Raw genomic sequence first — 6,420 nt, forward strand, 5'->3', positions numbered from 1 at the left:
AGCCAAAATCAAAAGTCAGAAGCTTAACCAACTGAGCCACCCAGGTGCCCCTTTTTAAAAATTATTGTTATTATTATTATTATTATTATTATTATTTGACAGAGAGAGTAGTTCCTGATATTAAAGGAAAAGTTTTTCACCATTAAGTATGATGTTCACTGTGGACTTTTCACATACCACCTATATTTTGGTAAGATTTTTTTTTTTTCTATTCCTAAATTGATGAGTTTTTATCATGAAAGGGTATTGAATTTTGTCAAATCATTTTTCTGCATTTATTGAGATGATGTAATTATTTTTATTCTTTATTCGTTTAACATATGTTAATTGATTGATTTGGATTCTTAACTGATGGAATTAATTGACTTGGATAGGTTGAACCATTCATGCACTGCAGTAGTAAATATTCCAAGTGAGCTGTTCATGGTGTATGTTCCTTTTAACGTACTGTTACATTGAGTTTGCTAGTGTTTTGTTGAGGATTCTTATGTCTATATTAATCAAGAATATTGATCTGTAGTTTTCTTTTGTTGTAGTGTTTTTGTTTGGCTTTTACATGTGATTAATGATGAACTTTTAATCTAAATTTGGAAGTGTCCCCTTTATTCTATTTCTTAGAAAACTTTGAGATGGACTACTGTTAATTCTTCTTTAAATACTTGGGAAAAGTGACCAGTGAAGCCATCTGGTTCCGGGCTTTGTTTTGTTGGGAGATTTTAAATTGTTGGGTCAATCTTCTCACTCGTTATTAGCCCATGCAAATTTTCCACTTTCTCTTGATTCTTGGTAGATTTCTTATTTCCAGAAATGTATCCATTTCTTTTAAATTACCCTATATGTTGGCTTGTAATCATTTATAGTAATCTCTTAAAATTCTTTGTATCACTGTGGCATCAGTTGTAGTGTCTTTCATTTATAATTTTAATAATTTGAATCATCTTTTTCATACCTAGTTTAACTAAGGGCTTTCCAATTTTGTTTATCTTTTCAAAAAGCCAACTTTTAGTTTCATTAATGTTTTTCTATTGTATTTCAGTTTTCATTTTGTTCTTTTCTGCTCTAATCTTATTGTCCCCTTCTTTCTATAGCTTTGGCCTTATTTTTTTCTACTTTTCTAAACCTTTCAGCTGTAAGTTTAGCTTATTTGAAATATTTTTTTTATGTAAGATTAATAAAATTCCATCATTGTACTGCTATTGTTGCATCATGTAACTTTTGGTGTCTCGTGTTTTCCTTGTTTTTGTTTTTTTTGTTGTTGTTATTTACTAACTTCAATTTTGATTTCTTCTTTGACTCACTTGTTCAGAAGTGTGTTATTTTATTTGTGTGTATATATATATATATATATATATATATATATATATATATATTGTTTCCTGTCTGTTATTGATATCTAGTGACATCACCGTGTTTGGAAAATATACTCGGTATGATTTCAATATTCTCATAGTTTTAAGGAATGTTGTTTTTCTTGTCACTTAAAACATGATATATCCTTTAAAGTGTTCCATAAACACTTATGAGAAATGTATGTTCTACTGCTTTTGGGAATAATTACTTGTATACATCTACTAGGCTTATTTTTTTTTCCTATAGTATGTTAAAATCTTCTGTTTCCTTACTAATTTTTCTCTTGGTTCTTCTATCCATTATTAAAAATGAGATACTTAATTTTCCTATTACTTGTTTTGTTATTTATTTCTCCTTCAAGTCAATGTTTACTTATACATTAGATGCTCTTATTTTAGGTGCAAACATATTCATAATGTTTATATCTTCCTCATGAACTTATTATTATTACATAATGACCTTTTTTCATTTCATGTCAGTTTCTTCAAATAAAGTTTATTATGTCTAGTATAAATACACATTCTTGCTCTCCTTTGGTTATCATTTGTACAAATATCTTTTGCCATCACTTTAGTTTCAGCCTATGTGTGTCTTGTAGACAGCATATCCTATTTTATTTTTTATTTTAATACTTTGAGTCATTCTGCCTTTTCATTGGAGAGTTTAATATATTTGGTTTAAAATAATCATTAATATCTATGAAATTGTTATTGTCATTTTTTAAGTGTTTTTCATCTGTCTTTTAGATAATTTGTCTCTCTTTTTCTCTCTTGCTGCCTTCTTTTATAATTTGTTGATTCTGGGAAATGATGCACTGATTTGTTTTCTTGTTATATTGTGTACATTCTAGAGATACTTTCTTCATGGTTATCATAAAACTTAAGTAAAACTTTATGTAGTTATAACTATCTGTTTTAAGTCGATAGCAACTTACTTTAATTGCAAATGAAAACTATAATTTGACTCATTTCTACACTTTATATTATTGATGTCACAATTTACATATTTTTATATTGTGTATCCAATAACATGCTTTCAGTTATTCTTCTTATTACTTTTTTTAATTAAATTTTATAGTAAATTTAAAAATGAATTTCACACCACTGTTATAGTATTACAGTAGTCTATACTTGTCTATAGATTTATCTTAACCAGTGAATATTAAATTTACATGCATTACTATGGTTTTTAAGCTTGTTTCTATTTCAAGTTTAAACATTCCTAAGAGAGAGATTTGATGGAAGATGACAGATTAGGAGCATACCCACAGACATAATGAGGCAACAAATGCACCTATCCAATGAACTCTGAAAACAATCTGAAGACTCTCAGAATAGATCATCCACAGTTAATTAGAGAAGGCCAGATGGGATTGCCTGGGTGGCTTGGTCAGTTAAATGCCCTACTCTTGTTTTTTGGCTCCTGTCATGAACTCACAGTTCATGAGTTTGAGCCCCTCAACAGGCTATGTACTGACAATGTGGAGCCTGCTTGGGATTATGTCTCCCTTTTTCTCTGCCACTCTCCCAAATGCTTTCTATCTCTGTCTCTCAAAATAAATAAAACACAAACTTAAAAAAGAGAGAGAAAGAAGGCCAATTGAAGAGTGTAAAAGAGGAAGAGATGTGGTTGTAAATTAAACTCAAGCCCAACTAACCAAAAACAAAAGGGACATCACAAGCATAGAGATGTGAAAGAATAAGACCCACACCTGAAGCCCCTGGAAACTGGGACCTTCACAGGTAAAATTCATTCCCATGATGTCTGGTTTTGAAAATCAACAAAGCTTAACTCCAAAAGCTTTAAAATTTGGTGGGTTCTAACTCCAGGAGTTATAAAATTCAGTGATCTTGAGGAAACTAAGTAGTGTAACAGGAAGACCCTAGCCTTGTCTTCTCCCTTGAACACAACTAGATAATTATCAAATCATTCTGAATATCCAAGAAATAAACCTTCGGACTGACAGAACAAACCCCACAGCTAGGGGGAGAGAAGAGGCCACATTGATGAAGGTAGGAAGTGCAAAGTTTGGGGGAGATATGAATCATAGTGCTACAGAAGGGGGGGGCTTGATCTAAAGAAAGATGAGAGAGACACGATCATACAGGGGAACACATAATGAGAACATTTCCCAGTCATTGGCTGAAAAAATTAGAGAAGTTAACTTTTGCAAGTTTTTGCAACCAACGGGGCTTAATGACTGGAGTTTTAAGGTTCAGCAGCCTTGACTGAGATAAAGCCATGGGGGTATGGCCCTGCTTCTGGAAAGAAGGCAGACAAACAACCTGGAAGCAGATGTTGTGATCTGAAGAAAGCCTGAGGCACACACGTGGAGATTATTGGATCTTCTTGGAACACATCTGTGAAAGATAACATTCACAGAGCCTCCTTTCAAAGGACAACAAAGCTTTCCAGTGCCATTTTTCTTCCCCATCCCTCAGCATAATGTAAAACCACCTTATAGGGGCAGTGCAACTCCCACTCTGGCTGCCTAGACTGCTTAGTCCGAGTCCCATGTCCCTGAATTCTGGTGAGACTTCCCTTCTTGGTCAAGGTTCAGCGCAGTCTCAGGTCAGTGAGAGCCTCCCCAGGAGGTCTGCACAGGCCCCTCCACACACCAAATCCCTAGATCCTGGAGTTTTGAAGTCAGTTGGCTTTGCTGGGATAAATCATGGGGAGTGTTGCAGTACTCCTGGTTAAAAGGCAGGGCAACATCCTGGAGGAAGACAGCATGAAAGGAGTGATTTGGGGGTGCCTTGGACACACAGGATGTTTGCTTTCCATGGGGTGCTTTCCTGAGAGTGATAAGCATGAAGAACCCACTCTGGGAACAAAGCAGATGACTGGAAATATTTCTCTCACCCACATCTCAGGATAAACACAAAATAACCTTGGTACCACAACTCTGACAAAAATCAGCTTACACCAGATCCCATACATCTGTACTCTGCCAATAGTGCCTTTCATGTTCAAATTTCCTCAGAAGGACAGGTGGGCCACTTCTGCAGAAGACCAGTAGAAACCACACCCACACCAAGTCTCCCAACCAGAGAATTCTGCAAGGCTTCAATTTTATTGGAAGTAACATTATATCTCATTTAACAAGCAGACCAGAGAACACCTAGTTAAAACTCAACACACTCTAGCCAAAGAGAAAACACTGTGCACTGTAGGCAAGGAGGGCCTCTGTAGATTGCTGGACTAAAAGACAGAGCAGCCAAAACACACCAGCACAGTACACCCAGCACACATCAGAGACACTCCCTGAAGTGCCAAGCCTGGGACACTATATGACCTCTTCTTCATAAACCCATTATTTTCATGAGAACAAAATATAACAGGCTTTCCTAACACACATAAGAACATAGAGACCTAGACAAAATGCCAAGACAGTGAAATTTATCTCATAAGAAAGATCAAGAACATTTCACGTCCATGGATATAATAGAAAGAAATATAAGTAATGTGCCTAATGGAAAATTTAAAGCAACAATACTAAGGATGCTAGCTGGGCTTGAGAAAAGAATGGAAGATTTCAAGGAGGCCCTTACTGCAGAGTTAGAAAAAATTAAAAAAATCAGTGAGAAACAAACACTGCAATAAATGAGATTCAAACCTGACTGGATTCAATGAACACAGGATGGGAAAAGCAGATGAAAAAATAAAGGATATAGAATATAAAATAATGGAAAATAATGAAGCTGAACAAAAGAGAGAAAGAAGAAGAATGGAACACAAGAACAGACTTAGTGAACTGAGTGACTACATCAAATGTTGTAACATTTGTATTTTAAGAGACAGAAGAAAAAGAGAAAGAAAAGGGGGCAAAAAAGTTATTTGAGGAAGTCATAAGTAAAAACTTCCCTAATCCAAGGAAGGAAACAAACATCCAAATCCAGGAGGCACAGAGACTCCCATCAAAATCAACAAAAGAAACAAAACACCAAGCCATATTGTAATCACGTTTGCAAAATATACTCATAAAGAAGAATTCTTAAAAGTACCAAGAGAAAATAAGCCATTAATTTACAAATGAAGACCAAAAAGGCTAACTGGAGATTTCTAAACAGAAACTTGGCAAGCTAGAAGGGAGTGGCATGATATATCAATGGGCAAATGGGAAAAAATCTGTAACCAACAATACTCTGTCAAGAAAGGCTATTATACAGAATAGAAAGAAAAAGAGTTTCCCAGTCAAAAACAAAACCAAACAACCAACAAAGAAACAAAACTTAAAAGAGTTTGTGACCTTTAAACCAGACATACATGAAATATTAAAGGGGTGCTTTGAGTGGAAAGGAAAGACCAAAAAAAAAAAAAAAAGACAAAAACAAGACAGGAGCATAGAAAATCTCCAAGACAATAACAAATTAAATAATGAGATAATAAATACATATCTATGAAAATTGTCCTGAATGTATATAAACTAAATGCTCCAATCCAAAGACATAAGGTGTCAGAATGGAGAGAGTGTGTGTGTGACAGAGAGAGAGAGAGATTTATAAGCTTCCTTATAAGAAACTCATTTTAGACCAAAAGATACCTGAGGATTGAAAGTGAGAGGATGGGAAGATGGTGGCCTAGAAGGACGCTGGGCTCACCTCGTCCTGCTGATTGCTTAGATTCCACCCACATCTGCCTAAATAACCCAGAAAACTACCAGAAGACTAGCAGAATGGACTCTCGCAGGCAAGCATAGAAAAGAGGCCCATGGAAGAGGGTAGGAAGGGCGGAAAGGCGGTGTGTGCTACACGGACTGGCGGGAGGGAGCCAGGGAGGTGCAGGGGCAGCCGACTGGGCAAGACAGAGCCCCTGAACTCTGGCTTGCAAAAGCAGAGGGGTCAAACTCTGAGTTCTGACAGCTAGTGGGACTTAACATCTGGAATGTTAAAAGTCAACAGCTCTGCTCTCGAGAGTGGGAAGGGTGAAAGGATGCTGGGAGGGAGACGGGTTGAGTCCCTGAAGGACAGAGCTCAGCAGGGGAACAAAGGCACTGGCAAACACCATTACTCTCTCCCATTCCCCAGAAATGCCAAAGGGAACCAGTTCCCATCACAAAACTTGCTTGCA

This window comes from Acinonyx jubatus, chromosome A1, assembly GCF_027475565.1.
Source record: "Acinonyx jubatus isolate Ajub_Pintada_27869175 chromosome A1, VMU_Ajub_asm_v1.0, whole genome shotgun sequence".
Lineage (NCBI taxonomy): Eukaryota > Metazoa > Chordata > Mammalia > Carnivora > Felidae > Acinonyx > Acinonyx jubatus.